This window comes from Canis lupus, chromosome 12 (assembly GCF_003254725.2).
Source record: "Canis lupus dingo isolate Sandy chromosome 12, ASM325472v2, whole genome shotgun sequence".
NCBI lineage: Eukaryota > Metazoa > Chordata > Mammalia > Carnivora > Canidae > Canis > Canis lupus.
Genome location: NC_064254.1, coordinates 65,966,100 through 65,992,692, shown reverse-complemented (window position 1 = coordinate 65,992,692; position 26,593 = coordinate 65,966,100). Strand labels below are relative to the sequence as shown.

General features: G+C 47.0%; 1 long non-coding RNA gene and 1 pseudogene across 1 annotated transcript; one reads left to right on the top strand and one right to left on the bottom strand.

The window, feature by feature from the left end:
- Positions 1 to 9,176: 9,176 nt before the first annotated feature.
- On the bottom strand, positions 9,177 to 11,912 carry LOC118350384 (chromobox protein homolog 3-like; annotated as a pseudogene).
- A 535-nt stretch (positions 11,913 to 12,447) lies between these two features.
- On the top strand, positions 12,448 to 20,896 carry LOC118350402 (uncharacterized). The gene is made up of 4 exons (XR_004804111.2): positions 12,448 to 13,777; positions 14,696 to 14,838; positions 18,418 to 18,477; positions 20,586 to 20,896. It is a non-coding gene; the product is annotated as an uncharacterized LOC118350402 (long non-coding RNA).
- Positions 20,897 to 26,593: the final 5,697 nt, after the last annotated feature.

The following is a 26,593-nucleotide window of genomic DNA, read 5'->3' as shown; positions in this document are numbered from 1 at the left end:
AAAGAAACCTGGTTGACCAGGCCACAGAGAATTAAGCACAAGAAGTGATAAGAAGGTTTCGGGTAGGAATTAGACTTGGATCCTAAAAGCATATCTTACTTGCTCATGGAAGGTGGGATTGAAGGGGTGGGAGAGCAAGCAGGGAAACCAGGTAGGGAGCTCTTAGAGGGGTACAGGGTGGCCTGGACTGGGGTGATGACCACAGGGCCTCAGAGAATGGGATGGGTTGGAGTCATATTTAGGTGTAAATTTGGCAAAAAAAAAAAAAAAAGCAAAACAAAAAAAACCTGTGCTTAGCTGAATGTGGAGGCAATAAGGGATGCGGGGGAGAGAGGCATGAAGGTTTCTCCCTGGGGAATTGGGTGGGTGCTGGGGCTGTTCATTAAGTTAGGGAACCCTTGAAAAGAAGGTACTGATTTTAGACATTTCGGACAGATTAAGCTGGAGGTGCCCTTGAGACCTCCAAGTGGAAGTAACGGGGTGACTAGATCTGAACCTCAGGGGAGAGGCCTGGAATAGTAGTGTCAGTCTGGAAGTTACTGGAGTATGAGGGTTATTGAGGTTGGGGATATGAATGAGGCCACAAAGGCAGACTATGAAAGTACGAATGTGTACAGAGATGTGGCTTCGTTGGTCAAATTTGTCTGGAAAACACAGGGTTAAACATACTTAAACTGGATTCTTTGCAGCAGGACCTCTCAGGGGCCTTTAAAAGGCTATGATGGGGGCGGGCACCTGGGTGGCTCAGTCAGTTAAGCGTCTGCCCTCAGCTCAGCTCGTGATCCCAGGGTCCTGGGGTTGAGCCCCACATCAGGCTTCCTGCTCAGTAGGGAGTCTGCTTCTCTCTCTTTCTCTCTCTCTCTCTCTCTGCCCTCCACCTCGTGCAAGCTCTCTTTCTCTCAAATAAACAAAATTAAAAAATAAAAAATAAAAACCTAATCACTGTTTGTATTTCTGGAGGGGATAAGAAAGACTAATGAACACTGGGAATCTCTAAATGCCAAGACACCTTAATCCGGAGATTCCTGAACTTTTTTTGATCACAGAATCCTTCAGTCACAGGGCATCTTACTGCACTAGAAAACTCTTCCTGACAGTAAAGTACGGCAACCAGAGCACTATCTTTTATTTCCTTTGAGGATAAAACCAATAGCAACCCTCACGTTCGAAGTGTGCCACCTTTGAGTGCTTTCATATCACTTCTTATTCAACTCCCAAAATAACCCTGTTCTGGGGGGTGGGGGTGGGGGGGGTCTTAGGACCCCAACCTACAGATGAGGTTCAGCTGTGTTACGTGGCATACCCAATGCTCAGTGTCTCAGGCTGGTGAGGGGAAGACCTGGAATTAAAACCAGGACAACCAGGTCACCAAGTTCAATGTCGTGTTCAGCTTTATGACCTTGGCTGTTCCCACATGAAAACACATGGGCCTATAACGATGTCATGAATTTAATAGTTGTGAGGCTGATGCTTGGATCCTCAGAGCCTTCATCTAGTAGCTGAAAAGCCTCTGCTTCTGAGATGGCTGCTGGCTGGCTTCCTCTTAACAACCCAGGGATGGGGGCCCCTGGGTGGCTCAGTGGTTGAGCATCTGCCTTTGGCTCAGGTCATGATCCTGGAGTTCCAGGATCGGGTCCTACATCAGGTTCCCCACATGGAGCCTGCTTCTCCCTCTGCCTATGCCCCTGCTTCTCTCTGTGTGTCTCTCATGAATAAATAAATAAAATGTTAAAAACAACAACAACAAACCTGAGAATGGCTACACTGAATCAGACCCAAGGTTCACTGACAGTGGAAGCACCTGGTTGTCCTCAGGAGGTCAACTTGCAAGGCCAGAGCCATACCTCCAGCATCCCGGCCTCTCTTTGAGTGTCAATTATAGATCTAACACCCATGAATTTATCTAAAATGTACAAAAACCTATATATTTTGATCTTATATCACCACTTGAGATGATGAAGTCTCTAAGTTCATCCTTCCTGCTATAAGACCTTTTATTAATCTTTCGTATGTTGATTAAAAATCAGGCTATGAGAAGAAATACATTTCTCCAAGAGGGAGGATTAGCCTTAGAGAGAGACAAGCCAAGACTACCGTTCAAACATGAACACAGGACTCCTCTTTCCATAAAATTAAATATATGCCCCTACTAGTGATGTCCTTAAATAGCATCCAGGAGTTACTCCTCTGCTCAGCCAGTCTCTCAACAGACAGACACAGGACTCCTCTTCCTGGCGGAAGTCTGTGCTGGCTGTAGTGGGGGAACATAGAATATATTCCCCATTATGGAATTTTGGGGATTTTTTATTATATAAATTTTCATGGAATTATAGTATATTTTCAGAAAGGTACACAATCATAAATGTTCACAATATACCTATGCTCATGTAATCACCACTCACGTCAAGAAATAGTGTTTATCAGCTCCCCGTAAGCTAGCTGGGCCAACTTCCCAACACCACGTCTTCCCTTCTTCCTAGAGGTAACTGGTCTTCTGACCATGTATTAGCTTCCTATTACTGCTCTAATAAATTAGCACAAACTTCGTGGCTTCAAACAATATTCTCTTACAGTCCTGGAGAACAGAAATCCCAAATTAGCCTCGCTGAGCTAAAATCAAGGTGTTGTTGGCAGGCTTCATTCCTTCTAGAGGCTCTCGGCAGAGTATTTCCTTGTCTTTTCCAGGTTCTGGAGGCCACCTACATTGCTTGATTTACGGCCCCCTTCCCACATTTCCAATGCCAGCATCGTAGCATTTTCTCTCTGACTGTGATCCTCCTGCCTTCCTCTTATTAGGACCCTTATAATTAGATTAGGCCTACTTGAATGATCAAGGAAAATCTCCTCATCTCGAAACCTTTAGTTTAATCACATCTACAAAATCTCTTTTACCGTATACGGTAATAAACTCCAAGGTTCAGGGGATTAGGACACAGATATGTTTGGGGGACCACTGTTCAGCCTACCACAGACCGTAACACCATAGACTCACGGTGCCTATTTTGAACCTTAGGTCAATAGTCATACACTCCTTTCACGAGGTCTTTTGATTTTAAACAGTCTTCAGGTTTGGAGTAGTCTAATTTATCAGTCGTTTGCTTTAAGGTTAGTGCTTTTGTGTCTCTTTAAAGAAATATTTACTTACGTACCCCACCTCCCAAAACGAAGATACTCTATGTTTCCTCTGCTTGTTATGTTACCTATCATTTTTAAACCTACAATCCATCTAGAATTAGTTTTTGTGAATGCTGTGAGGTAGTTACTAAGGTTCATTTTTTTCCTGACGCGGATACCCATATGATCCAGTAGGATTTTAAAGACTGCCTTTTCCCCATTGGTCTGCATTACCCCTTTTATCTTCAACATCTGTTTAGGAACCATACCATGCTATCTTAATCATGGTAGCTTTTAAGTAAATCCACATAACCACTGGTGCAAGTTCTCTAATTTGGTCATTCTCCAGTATTATCTTGGCCATTTCTGGCCTTCTGTGTTATCATATAAATTTCAGAATCAGTTTTACCAGTTTCTTGGAATTTGACTGGGACTGCACTGAATCTGTAGATTACGTGGGAAAGCATGTTTATTGTAATACCTACATCCTCTAGTCCTTGAACATTTATTTGGGTCTTCTATAACTTAGTTCAGTGACATGATATTCTTTTTGCACAAAGAAAGGGGTTGCACATCTTTCCCTGGATTTATTCTTAGGGGTTTCCTGTTTGTTATGTTATTAGAATGCTGTATTATCATTTAAAAGTTTTATTTTCTGATCTTAGTATATATAATGCAATTGATTTTTCATATTGATCTTGTACTAGGCTATCTTGCTAAATTCATTCGCTAATTTACATAGTTTGTAGGTTCTTTTGGATCTTCTCTCAATAGCTATAACTATATAAATATGTATTACATACATACTCATATATATTTCTCCTTAGTATCCATGATGCTGATGAATAATGGCAGTTTTCTTTCTTTTTCATTCTTATTTTTCTTGTTTTATTGTACTAGCTGTGAATCTCCAGTGAATAGATGTGATAACAGATATCTGTCTCATTTCCAAATTAGGGAGGGATTATGATGTTTGCTGTAGGGTTGTTTACAGATGTCTTTATAAGATTAAGGAAATTCTTTATTCTTCTGGTTGGCTAAGAATTTTTTTTTAAACATAAATGAACACTGGATTTTTTAAAGATTCTTCATTCATTTGAGAGAGCAAGTGAGAGCATGAGAAGGGGGGAGGGGCAGAGGGAGAAGGAGAAGCAGGCTCCTCACTGAGCACGAAGCCTGATGGGCTCATTCCCAGGGCCCCAGATTCATGACCTGAGCCGAAGGTAGACACTTACCTGACGGAGCCACCCAGGTGCCCCAATATTGAATTTTTAAAATTGTTTTTTCTATATCTATTAAGATAATCATAAGATTTTCCTTTTTATTTTGTTCATGTGATGAATTTACATTAATTGAGTTATCTTGCTTTTTAGGTTGAAATAATTTTAGATTTATGGAAGAGTTGCAAAAACAGTACAATTTCCTTATACCCTTCTCCCAACTGCCCCAAATGCTCATTTATATAACTATAGGAAAACTGTTAATATTTAAATAACATTGGTATATTACTTTTAATAATACTATGTGTCCTTTATTCAGATTTTACCAGTTTTTTCATGAATATTCATTTCAGGATGGCATATTACATTTAGTTGTGGTATCTCCTTAGTCTGCTCTAACCTCTGACAGTTCCTCAGTCCTTCCTTGTCTTTCCTGACTTTGACACTTTTGAAGAGAATTGGTCAGGTATTTTGTTAGACTATCCTTCAATTTAGGTTTGTCTGGTGTCTTCTCACAATTAGATTGAAGGCTTTCATGCTTGAGAAGTTTGCTGCAGAGGTGATGAGGCTCAAACTCAGAACCCCTGAGATCAAGAGTTGCATGCTCCACTGACTAAGCCAGCACCACCACCCCCGCCCCCCGGCCCTTGTATTCTCTTTAAAGGTATGATCTTTAGGCAACTGGGTGGTTCTGTGGTTGAGTGTGTGCCTTGGGCTCAGGTCGTGATCCCGCTGTCCCAGGATCGAGTCCTGCATTGGGCTCCCTGCATGGAGCCTGCTTCTCCTTCTGCCTGTGTCTCTGCCTCTCTCTGTGTCTCTCATGAATAAATAAATAAAATCTAAAAAAGAATTAAAAAATAAAAATAAAGGTATGATCTGTGGTGAGGTGGTCTTTTTCATTCCTGATATTGATACTTTGTTTCTCATCTTTCTGGATTATTCTTGGTAGAGGTTTATCAATATTACCAATCTTTTTGTGGAACCAACCTTTGGGTTTGTTGATTCTCTCATTGTACATCTGTTTACTATTTCATTCATTTTCTGTTTTATGCTTATTGTGTTTCTACTTTCTTGGCTTTAATTTGTTGAGTTCCTCCTTCCCCACCCAATTTCTTGAGATAGATTCTTAGATAACTGATTTCCAGCTTTTCTTCAATATTTGCATTTAAAGCTACAAATTGCTGTCCCTACTCAAGCACAGCTTGAACTGAATCCCACGTTTTGATATGTTATATTTTTATTATAATTTAGTTAAAATGTTTTCTCATTTTTCTTTGATGCACAGATAATTTAGAAGTTTGTTTTCTAAAGATGTGGGGATTTTTCTAAGTATCTTTTGCTATTGACTTCTAGCTGATTTTTATTGTGTTCATAGACCAGAAATTCTCCCAAAGAAATAAAAGGTAAGAACACTTACACTCATTTTATGAGAGCAATTTAACGTTAATACCAAAACTGAACAAAGATATTATGTGGGGAGACAAAAGGAACGGAAAAGATGATTTAAATCCTGTGAAATTTAGGGCATCTGGGTGGTTCAGAGGTTGAGCGTCTGCCTTTGGCCCAGGTCGTGATTCCGGGGTCCTGGGATCAAGTCCCACATTGGGCTCCCTGCATGGAGTCTGCTTCTCCCTCTGCCTGTCTCTCTGTCTCATGATTTCTCATGATTAAATAAATAAAATCTCATGTTTTATTGTACTAGCTCATGATTTCTCATGATTAAATAAATAAAATCATTAATAAATAAATCCTCTGAAGTTTGTTGAGATTTGTTTTATAGATCAGCATAGAGACAGTTTTGGTAAATATACCATGTGTAATCAAAATTTTAAAACTGTCTCTTGTGGAGCATTCTATACATAATAATTTGGTCACGTGTGCATTTGTTTTTTTTTTTTTTTTTTTTTTTTACGTGTGCATTTGTTAATTGTGCTGTTCAAATTTTTTCATATTCCTGTGGTTGGTTTTCATTCTCTGCTACTTCTTCTGAAAGTTACTGAGAGAAGTGAAATTTCTATTAAAATCTCCCATTTTTCCTTTTAGTTCTGTCCATTTTTGCATTATAAAATTAGAAGATGTGTTATTAGGTACAATTTAGAATTGTTCTATCTTCTAGATGGATTGACATTTTTATCTTAATGAAATGTACTACTTTATCTCTTGTAAAGCTTCTTGCCTTAAGTATTGTCTGATGTTGGTATAGACATACCAGAGTTCTTTTATTGAGTTAGAAATTTGTTTTTCCTCCTTTTACTTTTATTCTTTCTGTATGCTTATATTTGGGTACAGTGATATGTTTATTTTTAATCCATCCTATATTTATCTTTTACTTAATCTGTTTACATGAAATATACTTACTGACATATTTGGATATAAATCTACCATCTTATTTTTTAGTTGTTACAATTGTTCTGTTTTCTTTTTCCCCTCTTACCTTCTTTGGAATAAAGTATTTTTATTATTATTTCATTTCCCTCTTTATTAACTAGTTCATCATTGATTCTTTTATATCTTTTTATTGGTTATCCTAGACCTAAAGATTACAACATGCATCCTTGACTTACTAAAATCCAATTAGTATTTTTTTTCAATTCATGGATTATCTTAAGAACATTGGAATACTTTAACTCCTTTTTCCTACTTATATTTCGTGTGTTGTTATGTACTTTAATTCTACATATACTCTAACTCTCTCAAGATACTATAATTTTATAGTCAATATTAATTTAGATTTCCTTATCTGTTTACTATTTACAGCCTCTATATTCCCTTCTGCATCTTCTTGCTTCCATTTGGAAATCTTTTCCTGCTACTTGAAAAACTAGGTTTTGGGGATCCCTGGGTGGCGCAGCGTAGCGCCTGCCTTTGGCCCAGGGCGCGATCCTGGAGACCCGGGATCAAATCCCACGTCAGGCTCCCAGTGCATGGAGCCTGCTTCTCCCTCTGCCTGTGTCTCTGCCTCTTTCTCTCTCTGTATGACTATCACAAATAAATAAAAATTAAAAAAAAAAAAAGAAAAAGAAAAACTAGTTTTTCCTTTAGTGTCTGTCAGTGAGCTGCAAATCATCTCAGTTTTTGTTTGGCTGGAAATGTCTTTTTTTCATTTTCATTTTGGAATGATACTTTCTCTGGGTATAGAAGTTTAGGTTAGCAGTTATTTTAGCCTTTTATTTTTATTTTTTGAATAGAAAGCTATTTATTGGCCACTTTATTTGCAATAAAGTAAACAAGATACAGTTGGATAACATTCTGACTCCTACAAAGTTAATTGTTTTTCCTAGTTTCTACTGAACCAGGAACTCAAATACTGAGAAATTGAACCTGCATGTCAGGAACAAGTTGCCATAAAGAAAAAGCATGCAGGTCAAGAATTTAGATTATAGGAGTTTGTTCACCCATTTATTCCATCTGGTCCTAAATTGCAAACACCTCTAACCATCTGATTATGATTAGGTTTCCATGAAGGAAGTCCTAGACATTCCATAAATCATGATCTTTTAGTTAATACAGAACAGAGATTTCAACTTCTTGAAAAGGAGTGGTTCACTAAGAAGGAATCTTTAAATATCCGTTTAACTAAGTTTTGCTTACCTAATTAAAACACACCAGGACTCATCTACTTTTCTCATTTGGGTGGGGTGGTTGTTGGTAGTGATAAAATTTTCCTTTCAGGGATCATGCAAATAAACTTGTATATGACTATAGATATGGATATGGATTCTGATACGGCCGCTTTAAATTGTCTGATTTAAATTGTTTACATTATATTTAAATTTTCAATTAATTACAACATTTGAAAGGTTAAGGCTTCAAGAAAAATTTCAATTTACTTCAAGTGATTTATTTCTTAGGTTGTTAAAAATGATGGCATCTCAGAAACATGGGCTTATCCATGGTTATGAAATGCCGTTTATATTTTGGTGAATGTTTAAAGAAAAAGAAAAAGAAAGAAAAAGAAAGAAAAACCATTTATGTATGAATTTTTTAAAAAAAGATTTTATTTATTTATTCATGAGAGACACACAGAGAGAGAGGCAGAGACACAGGCAGAAGGAGAAGCAGACTCCATGCAGGGAGCCTGATGTGAGACTCAATCCCAGGTCTCCAGGATCACACCCTGAGCTGAAGGTGGCACTAAACCGCTGAGCCACCCGGGCTGCCCATATGTACGGATTTTTATGTACACACACACGTACACACACACAAAATAAAATAAAAAAAACACCCAGAATAGTCCTTAGGCATATACGAGTTAAACACAAATTCTGACTGACTAATGATTTTTTTTTTTAATTTTTATTTATTTGTGATAGTCACAGAGAGAGAGAGAGAGAGAATGAGGCAGAGACACAGGCAGAGGGAGAAGCAGGCTCCATGCACCGGGAGCCCGACGTGGGATTCAATCCCGGGTCTCCAGGATCGCGCCCTGGGCCAAAGGCAGGCGCCAAACCGCTGCGCCACCCAGGGATCCCTGACTAATGATTTTGAAGATTTCCCCCAACACTGAGAACCATTAGGTGTTCTCGAATGCAGGGGAATAACATCCCATAGTCTCAAATAGTCTCCTATCATAAAGGAAGCAACTACAGAAAGCTTCTATTTTTTCAAAGTAACCAGAGCTATAGATGCAAAAAAACCCCAACAACTCTCCCAATAGTTCTTCAAAACAAGCGTATCAAACTTGATTTTCATTAAAATGTTATTTCTTCACACTAATAAACCAAAAAAGATCTGTATTTTATTTATACGTATATAAATTATTGGAAATGGAAATAATTATTGAGCTTCATCTTCTGGATGAGAATGGCAAATTAGTCTCCCTTCATAAGAAACAATCACCCCTCAAGGACACTCCCCACTTGCCTCTTCTGTCAGCACCAGGGGGGCCTCACCTGAACCTTTCCATTTCAGGACAAACATGAATTCTCCACCACTGCCAGTGGTACCACTTACTCCTTCAGGATCAAGAGCTCTGGCAAAACTCCTGGGGCTGTCCGCAGGGTCTCTTTTCTTCTTTGATTTACTATCATCAGATTCCCGGTCAGATAGAGACTGTCTTTTTGTATCATCTTTTTTTTTTTCCCCCAGCTTTTTGAGAAGTAAGACATGCTTCAATTAACTCTGGACAATCTAAATTTTCTCCAGGTTCCCAAGTATTGTCAGCAAGTCTCTTCCACTTCAGGGAATCCTCTGCCTTCCCATTTACTATCCCTTGGTCCAGTACATTCCCCCGACAAATTCTTCAGACTTTGCCTCTTCTACTTTTTTTACTCTTTTCTTTCTGCTTCTTCCTCATTTTTTGCAATGTCGTTTTATGGGAGGCCTTTTTTTTTTTTTTTTTTTTCAGGTTTGAAAAGCTATTATTCACCAGCCCAGGGCTGTCGCATCTCAGGCCCTACACACCTCAAGCTCCAGCCACATCCTTCTTTCAGCCTTTTAAAGATATCCTTTCATTGTTTGGCTTCCATCGTTTTCAGTGAAAATTTGGCTCTTATTATTGTGCCTCTGAACAAAATATGTCTTATTATTTTTTGCACTAGCTGTATTTACAGTTTTTATCCTTGATTGGTTTTCACCTGTTTTACCCTGATGGCTCTACTTGTAACTTTCCTTGTATTTATCTGTGGCTCTATGTCTTTTGTCAGTTTTTAATTCTCAGATTATTTTCTCTTCAAATACTGTTTATGCTGCATTATCTCTCTCCTTCTCTTCCAGGACACTAATTACACAAATGTTTACACTGGGTCGCATGTATCTCTTAAGTCTTCCTTTTCTGTATTTCTTAAAATTTTTATCTTGCTATAATTGTAGTGAGGTCTATGTGTATATTTTCTTCTGGTCTATATTCCAGTTCATGAATCATCTCTTCAGTTGAGTCTAATCTGCTTTTAAATCCTTCCACTGAGTTCTTAATTTCAGTCCTAGAATTTTTATTAGGCTATTTTTAAAAAATATATTCAGCACGTCCCTTCAAATGACAGCATTTTTTTCTCTTGGTTTTCAGTCATTTGTTCCTATCTCTTGATATGATATGCCCAGTTTTAGTGTTGTTTAATGCCAGACACCATGCACGAACAATTGTAGTGATAATCTGAGAGTCTGGATGATATCATCTTCCCCCAGAGAAGATTTACTTTGGTTCAGGCAGGCAGTTAGCCAGGAGAATAACTCCTTAGTCTAATCTGAGACTGATTTGAATCATATCTGAGTCTCTGTGAGTGCTGGTCTATTTTCAGACTAGCTTTATTACCAGGGTGTGGTTCTTCAAGGTTCCCAGCTAAAAGACTGAGCTGTTTACCAGGATCCCTCCTTCTGGAAAGCTTTGAATCCTAATTTATGTCTCCTAACCCCTAAGACTGCTGGTAGCCCTGCTCAGCTGCTCAGCATCTCTCCATACGTATTCCGAATCATCAGATGCCTCATGAAGGAAAGTAGCTAATTATGTTAAGCTGCTCACCTCTCTGTATTTCCTTTTTCTCTAACACCTTAGAGATAGAGAGCACAGAACGTGCCAATCCCACTCCAACTTCAGCTCTCAGCCAGCCACTTTCCAGGGCCTGGTGCTCCTCACCCCTTTGTATCTTTGAGCCTTGGTAATAAACAATGTGAGCCTCCTTCTTGCTATTGGATGGAATTCTATCCAGCTTCCTCTGTACTCCAAAGAATTTTGTTTCCACTGGTGGAAGCTGTCTGAGGTGGGAGACGCAGAGGCTGTAAAATAAGTCTGCCTTAGTTCAAGTCTTCACTATCACTGTCACTTACGGGACTTTGGGCAAATTGCACTGTCACTTACGGGATTTTAGGCAAATTGTTTAACCTCTCTGAGCCTCGATATTCTCATTGTGAAATGGAGAAGATGATAAAAATAATCAAGATGACATGAGACAATGTTAGTGGAGTGCTTAGCAAAAAAAAAAAAAGCAAAATAAAGGTTGGCTACGGCCATTATTTAACTTAATTTAGGGTCCTGGAGTGTGTAGAAAGGTCTTAGATGATTGTCATTGGATTCCTCAGTTGAGCGGCAGCCTCATGAGTGTTGTGGGAGGGGAGCGAAGAGGTGGAAGACAGGAGGTTCTGTGGTTCCACAGATGAGCAGGAGTTTAATCCCACAGTGGGATTAAACCCTAAGGCTGGGATCCAGACCTTTTGGGAGAAACGTTGCACAATGTATGACTATGGGGAGTCATTGGCCAGGTTTCCAGTTTGCGCTTCTCCTTAGCAAGAAACTGGTTCTATTTCAGAGACGTCACAGGTCTCATCTTCCCTGCAGCTCCTCACTCCAGAAACACTGCAGCTGCCACGGTCCGAGGTTGACCATGAATGGATGAGGCCTCCCACCTCATGTGGTCATAAGTGCTCCTCCATGGGGCTCAGGGGTCTCCTACTCACCGAAATGTCTCCTCGGGAAAGTACTAAACATCTATTATTTAGCTCTTCACGTGAACCGAAGTCATGTGTCATTCTGCCCGAGTGTATTTGCATTCTATGCTTATTTTTGCTCCGGAACGAAAGCCAGGAGTCAGCAGGAAGAAGGGGAGCCCTGGAAGAGCCATCTTCCAGACAGATCCTCTCCCCCATCCCTACTTCCGGTTCTCATTAGGCTTTGGGTAATTTATTTTTCCTCTGTTGGCCGTGACATCCTCATTTAAGTGTCTTGGGTTTCCTTCCAGCTCTGAAAACCTTATCCATGATAGTGGTGTTAGGTGGAGGACCTGAAGCCGGCCCAGAAATCACGCACAGTCACCCCATACCCCGCTTGACCGGGTGTGAACACCCTCCCCCCCGCCCCGTGTGCCCTCGTGAGAGCACACTGCTCCTCCCCCACCCCCAGGTGAGTCTTCCCCCTCCTCCCTGAGGACAGGCCTCCCCCCAGCCAGGCTCTGAGGGTGGTGGGAACCAGCCCATCTCCCAATCCCCGGTTCCTGTCCAGCAGATTCACAGGGCAGTTCAAAGAAGCAAGGCTGATAGAACAGCTCTCCTGCTCCCTCCCTCTCCCAACTGGCTCAGTCTAACTGGCCCGGGGCCCAGTGGTTTTGCTCTCCACAGCCTCCCATAAGTAAAAATACTCCAGGCCGCAGCCTCCCGCCTGTGCCATGGCGTCAGCTCCCCAACCCACTGGTCAGGCTTTCGCTCGTGGGCGGGAAGGAGGCAGCCCTGTGCCGCGCTGGAGTCTAATTACGTGCTGAGGAAATAAACCATGGGCTTCAATTTTAGTGCTGAAAATAGCTACGGCCTAGGATTCCTCTCTCTGGCCTGAGCCGGGAGAGCGTCCCAGGGCTCGGCCTCGGCGCCCGGCCTTCGGGGTTTGCCACGGGAAGCTAGGCGGTGGCAGGGTGGGACAAGGGTCCGAGGAGCGGGGGGCGGCCCACAGAGGCCCCGGGGTTCCGCAGTCTGTGGAGAGGCACACTTCAGGGAGACGGGACTCGGGCCCAGGGCTCAGGCCCTTCCACACCCCGCATCCCTACTGGGCCTCCTCGCCCCCGGCTCTAGAATGTTCTCGCTCTCGGCCTGCAGGACATCCAGGACTTCGGGGTCCTGCTGAATGCACCTCTGGAGCCTCGTGTGGCTAAGAATGCGAAGCTCTGGCCAACGCTGAGGTAATTCTCTAGGCAGGTCATAGGACACATGTCACGGTGTCGTGCGTGGCCGACCGACTCGGGCAAGGAGGATGAGGGAACATCAGCAAATGGGTTTGTGGACACGGAAGCTTCTGCAGGTCAACGGAATGTCCAGGTGGCTCAGTTAGACCGGATCCTGAGCCCCTTCCCGCCGCCTCGCTGCCTGGAAGGAGAGAGCCGGCCTGCCCGGGCCACAGGCTACCGGCCGGAGACGAGGGGGACACCACGTGAATGGCAAGTCCAGAGGGGGCGTCGGCCTTGCCGTTCGGGGAGCCTGGGCCCAGCTCTTCTCACAGCTCCGGGTCATCATGAGCTGCCCACGCCCCGGGGTGCACGGACAGGGCCCCCTCCCTCCCCGCCCTCCCCGCCCTCCCTGTCCCGGCAGGGCCCGGCTCACGTGCTTCGGCTCCTTTGCGCGCCCGCCTCCGAGCACCAGCGCTGAGCTGCCTCCTGCCGTCGTGAGCACGAGCAGGGCCAGGCCTGAGGCCGCGGCCAACGACGAGGTCAGCGCGCTCAGAGAACAGGCGTCCCTGGCCGCCCGGCCGACTGAGGGCACAGCAGAGCTGAGGGGAAGGCCTCGGCCCCCGTGGCGGCGGCGGCGACAAACAGGCGCGGCCTGGGGAAGGGGAGTTTCAGGGGAGACCACGCTCCAAGGACGGCGGGAGCCAGCGCGGCCCTACCTGCCCCTCCGGGAGAACGCAGACGAGACGGCCCTGTTCGGAAGCCCCGGGCTCCTGGATGCCATCTGCACACGCCTCTCGTCTCTTCAGAGTCACTCGGCCTCTCCAGCGTGTCCAGAGCAGCTGCCATAGCTGCACGTGGCAGGTGCTCTGGGGGCGCAGCCAGCCCCCCGGGGTGACGAGGGCTGCACGGAGGAGGGGACACAGGGCCGAGGGCGGGCAGGCCCCAAGGCGCCCATGGCCGCGTGGTGCACGGACGGAGAAGGCCTCCCAGAGGGTCCTCGGGCCCCCTCCAGGCCTGTCCACCCCTTGACCCCTTGACCCCTCGGCCCTCGCCCAGCGGCCCTTGCTGTGGGGACAGGCAGTCAGAGGACACGCTTCTTTGCCAGAGAGCCCTGGCTCCCTGGTCTCCTGCTCTTGGCTGTCAGGGGGCTGCTGAGGGCCCCGCCCGTCCTCCAACCCCCCGCCGCGGGGGCTGAGGCCCCAACACAGGCTGAAGCTGCTGGGAAGGCGGCAGAGGGACCCCGCTCTCCCCTCCAGCCGCACCCTGCGGGGAACCGTCTCAGCCCCCACCTGCGCGTGTGGAGGCGCAGCTGCCTGGTGGCCAGACCACAAAGTCCCCATTTGGAAGATCCCGTTTCCTAACCACCTTGACCCGACATCAGTAGCAATATTGCCCCACAAGGAGGGCGAGCCATTTACTGCGGGAACCACCAGCGCCAGGGCTCGAACACCAAGTTCAGACACGAAGGTCTCCCCTCTGGAGTTAAGGCCGGGTTCAGAAAGGAGAAGCACAAAGCTTTCGGCCCGAGTCTCCTCCACGGAGGCCCCTCAGGCCCCCCGGCCCCCGCCCCCCTCTCCTTAGAACCCAGGGGTCCCCAGCTGTGCCAGCTTCCAGGCCTCCTCTTTAACCCCTTGGTTTCTCCCATCCCTCCCAGAGAAAAGTTAGGCCTCAGGAACCCCGGGGGGATGAGTGGGGGCAGAGGGCACCCACCACGCGGTGCCCGTGGTATGCGCGCTCTAGAGTCTCTCCTAATTAACACCAAATTAATAATAATTGCAGCCACTTACGGAGAACCTGGTATGACTTACCCGCCGGCATTATTAGCTCGTCTGAGACCTCTCAGCTTTGAGCGCTAACGAGGAGGGAGGAATTGCTTCATCCGTCTTGGGGGAGCATCGAGGCCATGCAGCCAACAATCCAAGGTGGGATTTAAACTCGGTTTTGCTCTCTTTCTGCCCACCCTCCACTTTGAGCAAGAGTCGGTTGTCATATGTGCGGATTAAAGACATACTCACCACTCTTAAAAACACACACACACACACACACAAAAAAAAAAACTTTAAAACCAGAAAACACTGGATTGAGGATTGAGGATTGGAAAAACCATGGTTTCTCCCTAACCAAGGGGGCTCGTTGACTTTGGACAAGTGCCAGCTTCCTTGGGCTCCCACAACCTTATCTTCAAAATGGTGCAAGTAAAAATATCTTCCTTTCCTCCCTCTTGGGCTTGTTGGAAAGTCAGATAGATCCAGCTGGGCAGGGATCCCTGGGTGGCGCAGTGGTTTGGCGCCTGCCTTTGGGCCAGGGCGCGATCCTGGAGACCCGGGATCGAATCCCACGTCGGGCTCCCGGTGCATGGAGCCTGCTTCTCCCTCTGCCTGTGTCTCTGCCTCTCTCTCTCTCTCTCTCTCTGCGTGTGTGTGACTATCATAAATAAAAAAAAAAAGATCCAGCTGGGCAAAAGCGTCATGAACCGTAGAGAAAGATGCTTGATGACTGACTCTGCCATGGGACACAGCATCTTCTAAGACAACAGAGGTCCACCCGGGTGATCTCACAGTGACTTCTGGGGCCTGCATGCCAGGAGCCTATCGTCTCATTTGTCAGAAACAGGTCTGTAAGACCCTGTTATTTTTATGATTTGGAAGACCAGAGGTTTATCATAACGACAAACAAGTCCTCTATGACTGAACCTGGCCCATTAAACAGGTGACCCATGGGACACCTGGGTGGCTCAGCGGTTTAGCGCCTGCCTTTGGCCCAGGGTGTGATCCTGGAGTCCCAGGATTGAGTCCCGTGTCAGGCTCCCTGCATGGACCCTGCTTCTCCCTCTGCCTGTGTCTCTGCCTCTCTCTGTCTCTGTCTTCTGTCTCTCTCTCTGTCTCTGTCTCTCTGTCTCTCTCTCTCTGCGTTTCTCATGAATAAATAAATAAAATCTTAATAAACAAACAGATGACCCACTGGCAGGAGCCAGATGTGAGCCATTGTCTTCAACCTACTACCCTCCCTTATCACAGGCACCGTTTGAGACTTTTTTACTCTCCCATGGAAAAGAATCAGTTAGTTAAACTTGGATCATTGAGTTTATCACCAAAGCCCAGAAACAACCCCAAAGTCCTTGGGTTGGGAGGATAGACTCATGGTACATTCACACCGCAGAGTATTAGCAGCAAAAGGGATGAAAGATTTTTACATGCAACAAATGCTTTATGCAAAACAGAGTCAGACTGCAAAGGCTCTGTATTGTATGATTCCATTTATATGACATTCCGGAAAAGGCAAAACCATAGGACGAGGAGTTCCTTATTACCAGAGGTGAGTTTCAGGAAGGATTTGACTAGAAGGGAGTGACACAAACGAGTTTTAGGGGGTGATGGACAAGTTCTGTGTTTTGATTGTGGTGGGGTTAACAGGACTCTTCACATTTGTTAAAACTCCTAGAACCAGGGGCACCTGGGTGGCTCAGTGGTTGAGCATCTGCCTTTGGCTCGGGTCATGATCCTGGGGTCCTGGAATCGAGTCCAGCATCGGGCTCTCTACAGGGAGCCTGCTTCTTCCTCTGCCTATGTCTCTGCCTCTCTCTCTGTGTCTGTCACGAATACATTTTTCTAAAAATCTTTAAAAAAAGAGGAGGAGTTTATTAAAAACAAAAATAAAAAAAACTCAGAACCATATACCAAAAGAAGTGAATTTTATGGCAGATAAATTAAAACAAGATTTTTTAAAAGTTCACAGATAAACTACTCCGAATCTTTACAAATGGGTCACCAAGAAAGTAGAGCCATTTGGCAGGGAGTCCCATAGTATAGTGTGACGTTGTATGAGGTAGAGTAGTGTAGCCTCGAATAGTGGAGAAATCTGGGGATTTGGCCACCAGTTATCTGGCTTGGGTTGGCAACAACCATCCGGGTGGGTGTTAAGAGGGCCCCATTCCCAGGTGACCTGGTTCTCTGGTAAACCCTGGAGTCTACATTTTAAACAAGCTTCCCAGGTTGTTTGGGTTCAGGTGGCTAAGGGCCCACATTTAGAGGCCCACTATTCAGCCTTTCTTCATTATTTGGGAATTAAATTCTTTTGTGAGCAGGAAACTCTTTCTATGCCTTGGAGTTTCTACCAGTAAGATGAAGACGATTAGCCTGTCTCCTGCTTTACGGGGACTTGGGCTCGAACTCACGACCCCAAGATCAAGAGTCACATTCTCTTCTGACTAAGCCAGTTAAGTGCCCCTCCCCTTTTTTATTTCATCTTTTATTGAACAGACCTACATTTCCCCATTTCTGATGCGTAAAGCTAAAATAGGACTTAAGAGGGCTGGCTCTGTCCATACCCACGTTCAGTATAGAGATTACTTAAAAACAAATCTTGCAAAAAATAAAATAAGACTTTAAGAAGGGGATCCCTGGGTGGCTCAGCGGTTTAGTGCCTGCCTTTGTTTGGCCCAGGGCGTGATCCTGGAGGCCCAGGATGGGGTCCCACATTGGGCTCCCTGCATGGAGCCTGCTTCTCCTTCTGCCTGTGTCTCTTCTTCTCTCTCTCTCTCTGTGTCTCTCATGGATAAATAAATAAAATCTTTAAAAAAAAAATAAGACTTTAAGAAGGTCGAATAGGGATCCCTGGGTGGCGCAGCGGTTTGGCGCCTGCCTTTGGCCCAGGGCGCGATCCTGGAGATCCGGGATCGAATCCCACATCAGGCTCCCAGTGCATGGAGCCTGCTTCTCCCTCTGCCTATGTCTCTGCCTCTCTCTCTCTCTCTCTCTCTCTCTCTGTGTGACTATCATAAATAAATTAAAAAAAAAAATAAGAAGGTCGAATAGTGGGGCACCTGGGTGGCTCAGTCGGTTAAGTGTCTGCCTTCGGCTCAGGTAATGATCCCAGGGTCCTGGGATTGAGTCCCACACAACGGGGCTCCCTGCTTAGCGGGGAGACTGCTTCTCCCTCTCCCTCTGCCCCGTCCCCTGCTCATGCTCACTCACACATGCTCTCTCTCTCTCTCAAATAAATAAAATTCTAGAGAAAGGAATGTTGAATAGTAAAAGGGGGGCGGTGAAGCCCTATTCACACATTTAGTGAGTAGGCAACTAGGACAATGTCATAGCAATTTGGGATGGGAGAGCATTCAGGTGTGTGTTGAGGGTGTTCCAAGTGGCAGGGGCTTGGCAGCCTTGACGATCTGCTCCTCTGGGGCCTGCACCCCGAGCATCTCTTCCAGGAACCTAACATCCTGGAATTTACCCAACCTCTTGGAAGTGGTAGCTTTGACCTTAAGGGAATAGTGTTAAGATGAAATTTTCTCTCTCTGAAATGCTTTGAGTTTTTTCACAGAATGAGATTCAAAGCCAGAGGCATGCCTTCTGGGATCACCCTAATTCTGAGCTCTAGGACTTGAGGGCAGGGTGAGAACCTGGGCTCAAGGCTCTCAGTGCCATTGTTTATGGTCTGTGTGGTTGTGGACAAGTAATTCCATTTTTAGAACCTCAAATTCTTACATTCAAATATTTCAGGGGCTGATAACTGTACTGGCTTCTCAGAGATACTGTGCAATTTGAGAGACACGCGCTGAGGTATGTAGAGGTGTTAGGATGGCTCAACTGCCCAAAGATTTGGCAAAAACAAAACCATATCGAGGGCCTGGGTGGCTCAGTCAGTTAAGCATCTGCCTGCGGCTCAGGTCATGATCTCAGGGTCCTGGGAGGGAGCCCTGCTCAGCGGGGAGTCCGCGTCTCCCTCTCCTTCTCCCTCTGCCCCTCCTCCTGCTGGGGAGGTGGCAGGCAGGGAGGGAGCAGGAAGGGCTGTGGGCTGGTCCAGGGCCAGAGGAGCTCAAGGAGAGCAAAGGGGTGCCAGAGTCCGGGCAGTGCCCACTCTCGGGGGGCGGTGTGGGCGTGAGAACCGCCTTTCGTGTTCCCATTTCCAGAGAATCGGGGAGTGGGGGAGAGGAATGCCCCCCTCCACTTGGGAGCTCCTGCATGTTCTTTTCCCTTCCATCAGGGTTCTGGGCATATGCAGGTGCTTCAGGCTCTCCTGGGTGAGGTGGGAAATGTGAGGGGATCCCCTGGGCCTCCGGCTTGTGCGCCCCCACCTGCACCCAAGCCCTGCTCCATAGGCGTCCTGAGCACCAGACAGTAAAAGAGCCATGGGGACCGCCCTGGGCCGCAGCGCTGGGCCCCTTCCTCGGGCTCTGATTGGTCCAGGCCTCCCCTCGGGCCCACGCCCGGGCCTCATGGGGCTTCCAGATGCCCAGGCCTGCATCCAATGCGCTCAAAGAAGCATCCAACATCTGCCTTCCTGCTGCTGCTGTAGCAAATCACTGTAAACTGGGGCCTTACAGCAGCACCAGTGATGATGAGCCTGGAGGTGAGAGGCCCAGAGCGGGTCTCACGGGGCTAATACCCAGCAGGGCTCTGTTCTTTCTGGAAGCTCTAGGGGAGAACCCGTTTCCTCGCTTTTCCAGCTCCCAGAGGCTGCCTACGTTCCTTGGCTTGTGGCCCTTCCTTCACCCTCAAAGCCAGCGGAGTCTTCCTCACGATGCCCTTCCGCTGGTTCTGACTCTTCCTTCTCCCTCTACTCCAGTTATGGACCCATGGAGTATGTTGGGCAGACAATCTGCTTGTTTTAAAGTTCACTACTAAAAAAAAAAAATTAAGGTTCACTACTTAGAGCCCCAATTCACCCCTCTAACCCTGACACATTCGCAGCTTCCAGGAACTAGAACATGGGCATCTGGGGGGTGGCGCATGGTTCTGTCCACCGCAGAGAATGCCCCTCGGTAGAGGAGCACGGTGACCTTTTGCCCCCAAGAGTTTTCTGACTTTAGAATCATGAAAAACATTTGAAAAGACAGAAAGTCGGGCCCCATTGGAGGCTGATTCCGCACTTCTGAAATGGACCCAAGGAATCTGAATTTTTAGCAGACTCCCTTCATGCTTTCCTGATACACATGCTCCAAGGGGCACATTTTGAAAGATCTGCTTTCTTTTGTCATTGGAGGGGTATAGTGACTACATTTTAAAGACCTCATTGCAAAAATCTATGGTCGATGATTTATTACGTGATTCTGATGTATTAATAAATATAACTAAGTTGATCTAGCACTTCCCCTGTGCCAGATACTAAGCGCCATTGTGTGTCATCTCATTTAAAGCTCACCGTAACAGGGCCAGGTAGGGCAGTTACAGCCATCGCCACCTTGCATGGATGTAGGGGTGAGGTGACCTAACTAGGTTACACGGGCAAAGCCAACTGCCCATCCATCTCCCTTCTTTTCTTTTTCTAAAGTCTGAGCTCTTTTCTCTTTCTTTCTTTCTTTCTTTCTTTCTTTCTTTCTTCTTTCTTCTTTCTTTCTTTCTTTCTTCTTTCTTTCTTTCTTTCTTTCTTTCTTTCTTTCTTTCTCTGTCTCTCTCTCTCTCTCTTTCTTTCTTTCTTTCTTTCTTTTTCTTTCTTCTTTCTCCTTCTTTTTTTAAATGCAATATTCTATGGAGCAGAAGCTCCATGGTGATGAATCACTAAAATGAAAGACCTGAGCTCTTGACCACTAACCAGTCCAGTGCTGCCACATAGTAGGTTCTCAGTAAGTATATGTTGAATTATAGGGTAAATAAATAAGCAGGTGTTTATATGAGTTAATGCTGATTGTCCTAAGAATCCTAAAGAAGGGATTTATTATTATCACCAGGAAACAGGCCAGGACCCAGAAGACGAGTGGAGAGGATTGGCTCCATCCCCGAGTCTGAGTCCACTGAGTCACTACACCAGGGCTCACACAGCAGTCCACAGGCTCCCACAAAGCAGTATTTTCAAATCCTGCATTTTTTATTATAGAGACTTCTTACTCCTGTAAAAGTTCAATTTGCTTTGGGGCGTCTGGGTGGCTCAGTGGTTGAGCATCTGCCTTCGGCTCAGGGCATGGTCCCGGGGTCCTGGGATTGAGTCCCGACAGGGCCCCTGCTTCTCCCTCTGCCTGTGTCTCTGTACTTCCCTTTACATCTCTCATGAATAAATAAAATCATTTTTTAATATATGTTCTCATTCATTTGGGGAATATAAATAATAGTGAAAGGGAATAGAAGGGAAGGGAGAAGAAATGTGTGGGAAATATCAGAAAGGGAGACAGAACATGAGAGACTCCTAACTCTGGGAAACGAACTAGGGGTGGTGGAAGGGGAGGAGGGCGGGGGGTGGGGGTGAATGGGTGACGGGCACTGAGGGGGGCACTTGACGGGATGAGCACTGGGTGTTATTCTGTATGTTGGTAAATTGAACACCAATAAAAAATAAATTTATTTAAAAAATAAATAAATAAATGAGAAAAAAAAAAAAGTTAAATGTGCTTTGAGTTCTGTAGTTAACAATGGCCTCTATCAACAAGCACCTGAATGTACAAATCCAGGCCCGAATGGCAGCTCCAGCACTGGGGAAGCTTTTGTTGTTGCTCTCTGTCCCTCCATCGGAGCGGGGCTAGCCCCGGGGAAGAGCCAAGCCTGACGGAGGAGGCCCGAGGGAGGAGGCCCGAGCTCTCACACACAGGGAGGTGCAAGCACAGCGATTAGAGGCTTCAGACCACAGAGTAGGTTCTCTCTAATTCAGTTCTCCAAACGCCGGGCAGGGCCCCCCAGTGCTCTGGGCAGGAAGGGGTCTGTGGAGGAAATGCCGTGGCGGCCCATCTGGGGACAGCCACTCAGAGGCCTCTTTCTCCACACACACACACACACACACACACACACACACACACACACTCAGGCCCCGGGACAGCTGCCCTTCCTGCAGGCCGCCCCCTCTCCGCCCTCCCTGCCCTTCCTCCCGGGCCTTGCGGACCCCTTCATCCCACCCTCTCCCCTGTCTCCAGTTCTTTCCTCGTCTCCTGAGGGTGCTCTGGAACCCCCCCTTATCCCCACCCCCCCGCTCTCCCAGCCTAACATGCGTGGCTTTGGAGGCCTCGGGCGGAGGCCCGGGGTTGTAGCAAGAGACCGGGAGCCTTGACGCCCCCTGGGGCTCTGCCTCGGTGTCCCTTCTGGAGACTGAACACAGTCACGTTCACTAACCTCCGACTCCAAAGAGCACCTGTGGGGCTGGTCCCCGGCTTTGTGCTTCGTCAGAGGTGTGCTCCGCGCCTGGGCGTACAGGATGCAGGTGACTAGACGGGGAGGGTGGGGACACTGAAGTCCAGGGGGCGGGGAAGGACCCCCACAAGGCCACACCATGTTTAGGGGCCGAGCCAGGCCCCGAAGAACCAAGCCTTTCAACACTCTCTTTGTGATAACGATGAGGACTCCGTGGTACCCAGTGCGGGCCACGCATGGGCCGCCAACAGCTCCCGAGCAACATCAAAGAAAATGAGAGCAGGACAGCCTTACACGCTGGTTACCTTTCAGGTGTAATTACCACGCCATCTAATTACACTGAGGGGGGTCATTAATACGTCACAGTTTGTTTTATGTTTTTATATGATAAAAACCAACACCCACCCACCCCCAACAAAGCAAATGAGCAAACAAACAAACAAAAAGCAGAATCAGACCTATAGATACAGAAAGCAAATGACGATTTGCCAGAGGGGACAGGGCGGGAAGACAGGACAGCAGTGAGGGTGAGGGGCAGCGGGAGGCCCAGGCTTCCGGTTGTGGAGTGAGTAGGCCGCGAGGATAAAAGCACAGCACAGGGACCACAGTCGATGGAACTGCGGTAGTGTTGCTCAGTGACAGGTGGTAGCTACACTGGCGGTGAGTATAGTGTGACACATAAGCCTGTTGAATCGCTGCATTGTACACCTCTAGTATTGTGTGTCAACTATATTTCAATTAAAAAAAAAGGAATCCCACATCCCACAGCGTTTGGGCCAATGAGCTGAGTGTGAAGAGACAACACGCTTGGCCAAGGTCTTCTGCTGAGGTGGAAGCGAGCTGCCGAACTTCACTGGCACGCTCTCAGGGGATCCGCACAACTCACAGCCACACTGGAGGCCTTGTTCCCATTCCACAGAAGAGAAAACAGAGGCCCAGGGAAGCCAACTGACTCACCTAGCATCATTCAGCTAGAGACTAGACAGGGCTGGGTGCAAATCAAGATCTGTCCCATTCCAAAGTTGAGTTTCCTCTCCTACTCCATGATACTGGCTCCCCACAGAGACATCAAGGGCTTAGTCATCAAGTGACTCAGTTTCCTTTTGTGTAAAAGTCTGCTCCTGGTTTCTGTGTTCACTAAGGAGAGCCCCCACCCCGCCCACCCCAGGGGCCCACCTGCACGGTAGGGCAGAGGGAGGGCTCATGGGGCGCCAGCCTGCAGGAGAGTGTTGGAGCTGAGCCTTCCTTCGGAGGAGCAAGTTCCCTCCACTTAGGAGGACAGGCCAGTCGGCCCTCTGAGTTTGCCAAACCCCCCAGGGACAGCCTCGCTCTGAAAGCTGGAAGGCCAGCCTGGGGCACCGATGGGTCAGGGCCTGGCCCACACGTGGCCCCGCCCTCCCTCCCCATGCCCAGCCGGGCTGCCCTCCAGCTAGTTGTGCAACCTTGCTATGAATAGGTCTAGGTGTGTGGTTTGGTGCCAAAGAGACCAAACTAGTTTCCTTCGGGTGACAGCTCCCTTCTGGAATTCTGGGAGGTGAGGGAGCACAGCTGTGAGGTCAGGCTGCTGACCCTCAGGCTGGGCGGTCCAAGCTGGTGGCGTGAGGGGTGGAGCCTGTGGCCAGACTGGATGGGCAGGTTGGCAGCACGATCCCCAGCGTGCTGGCACCAGGATGGCTGCTCAGCTCTCAGTGCCGACAACTCCTCCTCCCTCCCCAGCGGTCACCAGGCTGCCCGGGTCTGCCTCCCTGAGCCGCTCCCACCTCCCATCCCTCCCTGTCACCAGGCCCTCGCTACCTCAGCTGGGACTTAAAGAACCTTGGAGGGGGGAGAGGGAAAGACAGACTTGTTTGTTTGACTTTTAAAGATTTTATTTATTCATGAGAGACAGAGAGAGAGAGAGAGGGAGAGAGAGGGGCAGAGACACAGGCAGAGGAAGAAGCAGGCTCCATGTAGGGAGCTCGACGTGGGACTCGATCCTGAGTCTCCAGGATCAGGCCCTGGGCCGAAGGCAGACGCCAACTGCTGAGCCACTGAGGCATCCTGGAAAAGACTTGTAATTTCATTTTTAAGACTTTAAAAAATGAGAAGGTGGGGGAAACGGGAGTGCTATATTGTTGGTGACCTGACTTGGGAACTTGGAGGGCAATTTGGTCAATCTTGGTTAAAATCGCAAATGTATGTGTACGCTCTGGCCCAGCGATGCCAAGTTTGGCCATTAAGCCTACAAAGATTCCTACATGTGTAGGTGATATACACAGATTATTCACTGCAGATGCTGGTAATAAGCAGCGAGAAACAACGTTGTCTGTCAATAGGGGCCCATGGTTCCCTGAGCTATGATACAATAATACAGTGGAATACTACGTAACTATAAAAGTGAGGAGGCCTCCTCCCGACCGGTATTTTTTCCATGTGTGACAAAATCATTAACAAGGTAAGATGCCTGGATAGTGTGTATGATGTACTTCTTGTGTAATAAAAAGGAGAAAATAAGAATTTGTGCTTTTATAGCTTGTAGGTGCAGGAGAAATTCTGAAGGGATGAGCAATAACCTCTGAGGTGAGAGGAAAGAGGCTGAGAACCAGACAGGGATGGGAAGAAAACATCCCCTGTGTGTATCCATATGCTTTTTGGCTTTTAAATCTTGGGCCTGAATTACCTTTCAAAGTATTTAAAAATACAGTGCAACAAAAGGAAAATAATTTTGACAAAAATTTTCATGACCCAATTGCCAGATACAATGGACATTTGTCTTCTGGGGACAGGTCCTTCCTACTTGGAGTGACCCAACAGGTGCATCTCAGTGGGAAGGGCCCCTCCTCGCCTACTGGAGCAGGACTCGGTTCCCGATACCCCCTGTCAGTGGGGCTCCCACAGCTGATAACTCAGGTGCCCTCTGACTTTGACTCGGTTGGAGAAACTGAGGAACATTTCATGTTGGCAACGGTTGAGGTCCTAAGTGCAGCGTTGAGGACAAAAATATCCGGGACACAAGAATTATTTCAATTTTTCCTTTTAGGACCTCTCCCCAGCCATAGCTTACACTGGCAGCACTATTCTATTATGCTCTTTATTTTTTTATTATATTAATATATAAGGTTACAAGATGACAGCAATAATTACATTTCTAAGAGCGTATCTGATATGAGCGTTTTCTATATATATGAATAGCTTTTATAATTACTGTTTTAACTGATGCATAATATTCCTTTGTTCTGACGAGGTATTTCCTATACTCATATTCAAGATGTTAATAGGATGAAATTAAGGAAATCCGAAGTTATGGAGACACTGCTTTGCAATGATACTATTCACTTATCGGATTCCTTTGAAATAGTACAGCGACCTCGTAATCTCCACTTTTACAGCCCAATACCCTTCTCCCACCTTATTCCTTATTCTTTACGGTCTTAGAAGAGGAATCAAGGCCGGGCTCTGGCCTTTCCACCTTGCCTCACGTGAACGCAAACTGTTTACCTTCCAAAATATTTAAAATTACAATGCAACAAAATGAAGATAATTTTGACCAAAAATTCCATAACCCAACTGCCAGATACAATGGATATTTGTCTTCTGGGGACAGGTCCTGACATGAAACTGTACATAGTAAAAAAGAAGAAAAAAAGAAAGAAGAAAAGAAAGAAAGAAAGAAAGAAAGAAAGAAGAAAGAAAGAAGAAGAAAGAAAGAAAGAAAGAAAGAAAGAGAAAGAAAGAAAGAAAGAAAGAAAGAAAAGAATGAAAGGAAGAGAAAGAAACTGCATTTATCTTCATAAAAGTAACACACTACAACTTTGATAAAGTGAAATCGCACAGAAGGTAGAGTTGAAAGCCGAAGTGCCTTGCCTGCATCCCACAGACTTAACCGTGCGTGTGCATGCGTGTGTGTGCATGTGTGTGTGTGTGCGTGTGCGTGTGTGTGTGCGTGTGTGTGTGCGTGCACTGGATCCGGGCTCTCGCCTCAGTTGCAGGGTCCACGGGTGCGGCGAGCTCCTGACCGTCAGCCCTCGGGCAGCTGCCCCCCCACCTCGTCCTCCCAGCGGGCCGCGCACATCATCATCTTCTGTGGGTCCAGAAGCCCCGCGCCCCCGTCTGCTCAGCATCCTCCCCGGCCGGCCCTCGTGCGCCCTCCGAGGGGCCCCTCTGAAGCGCCCCGGGCCCCGCTCTGCCCCCTTCCCCGGAGTCCGGGCCCCCTTCTGGGGTCCCCGGCAGCCGCTCTTGCCTGACTTCTCGCCCGTCTTCGGCCGCTAAGCCCCTCAGGCCGGCCGCCCGCGGTCTCCCAGACGTGCCCGGCCTCCCCGCTCTGCCCTTGGGCGCGGGCCCTTCTCCCCCGTCACCTCGGCGGCCTTCGTGGGGCTCGAGCCCGGGGCAACTCCCGCCAGCGGCCGCTTCGGGCCGGGCCGTCCGGGCCAGGGCCAGGGCCAGGGCCAGGGCCAGGGCCAGGGCCAGGGCCGAGGCCGAGCCCGAGGGAGGCCGCACCGGGAGGCGGCCGTGTCCACGTGAGGAGGGCTTCGAGGTTCTTCTTCCCGGAGTTGGGAGCGGGCATGTTTGTGGTGTTCCCAGAAAGTCCTCAGGGAGGCAGGCAAACGTGGGGTTTCGAGCCACGGTGACAGGACAGACGCGAGAC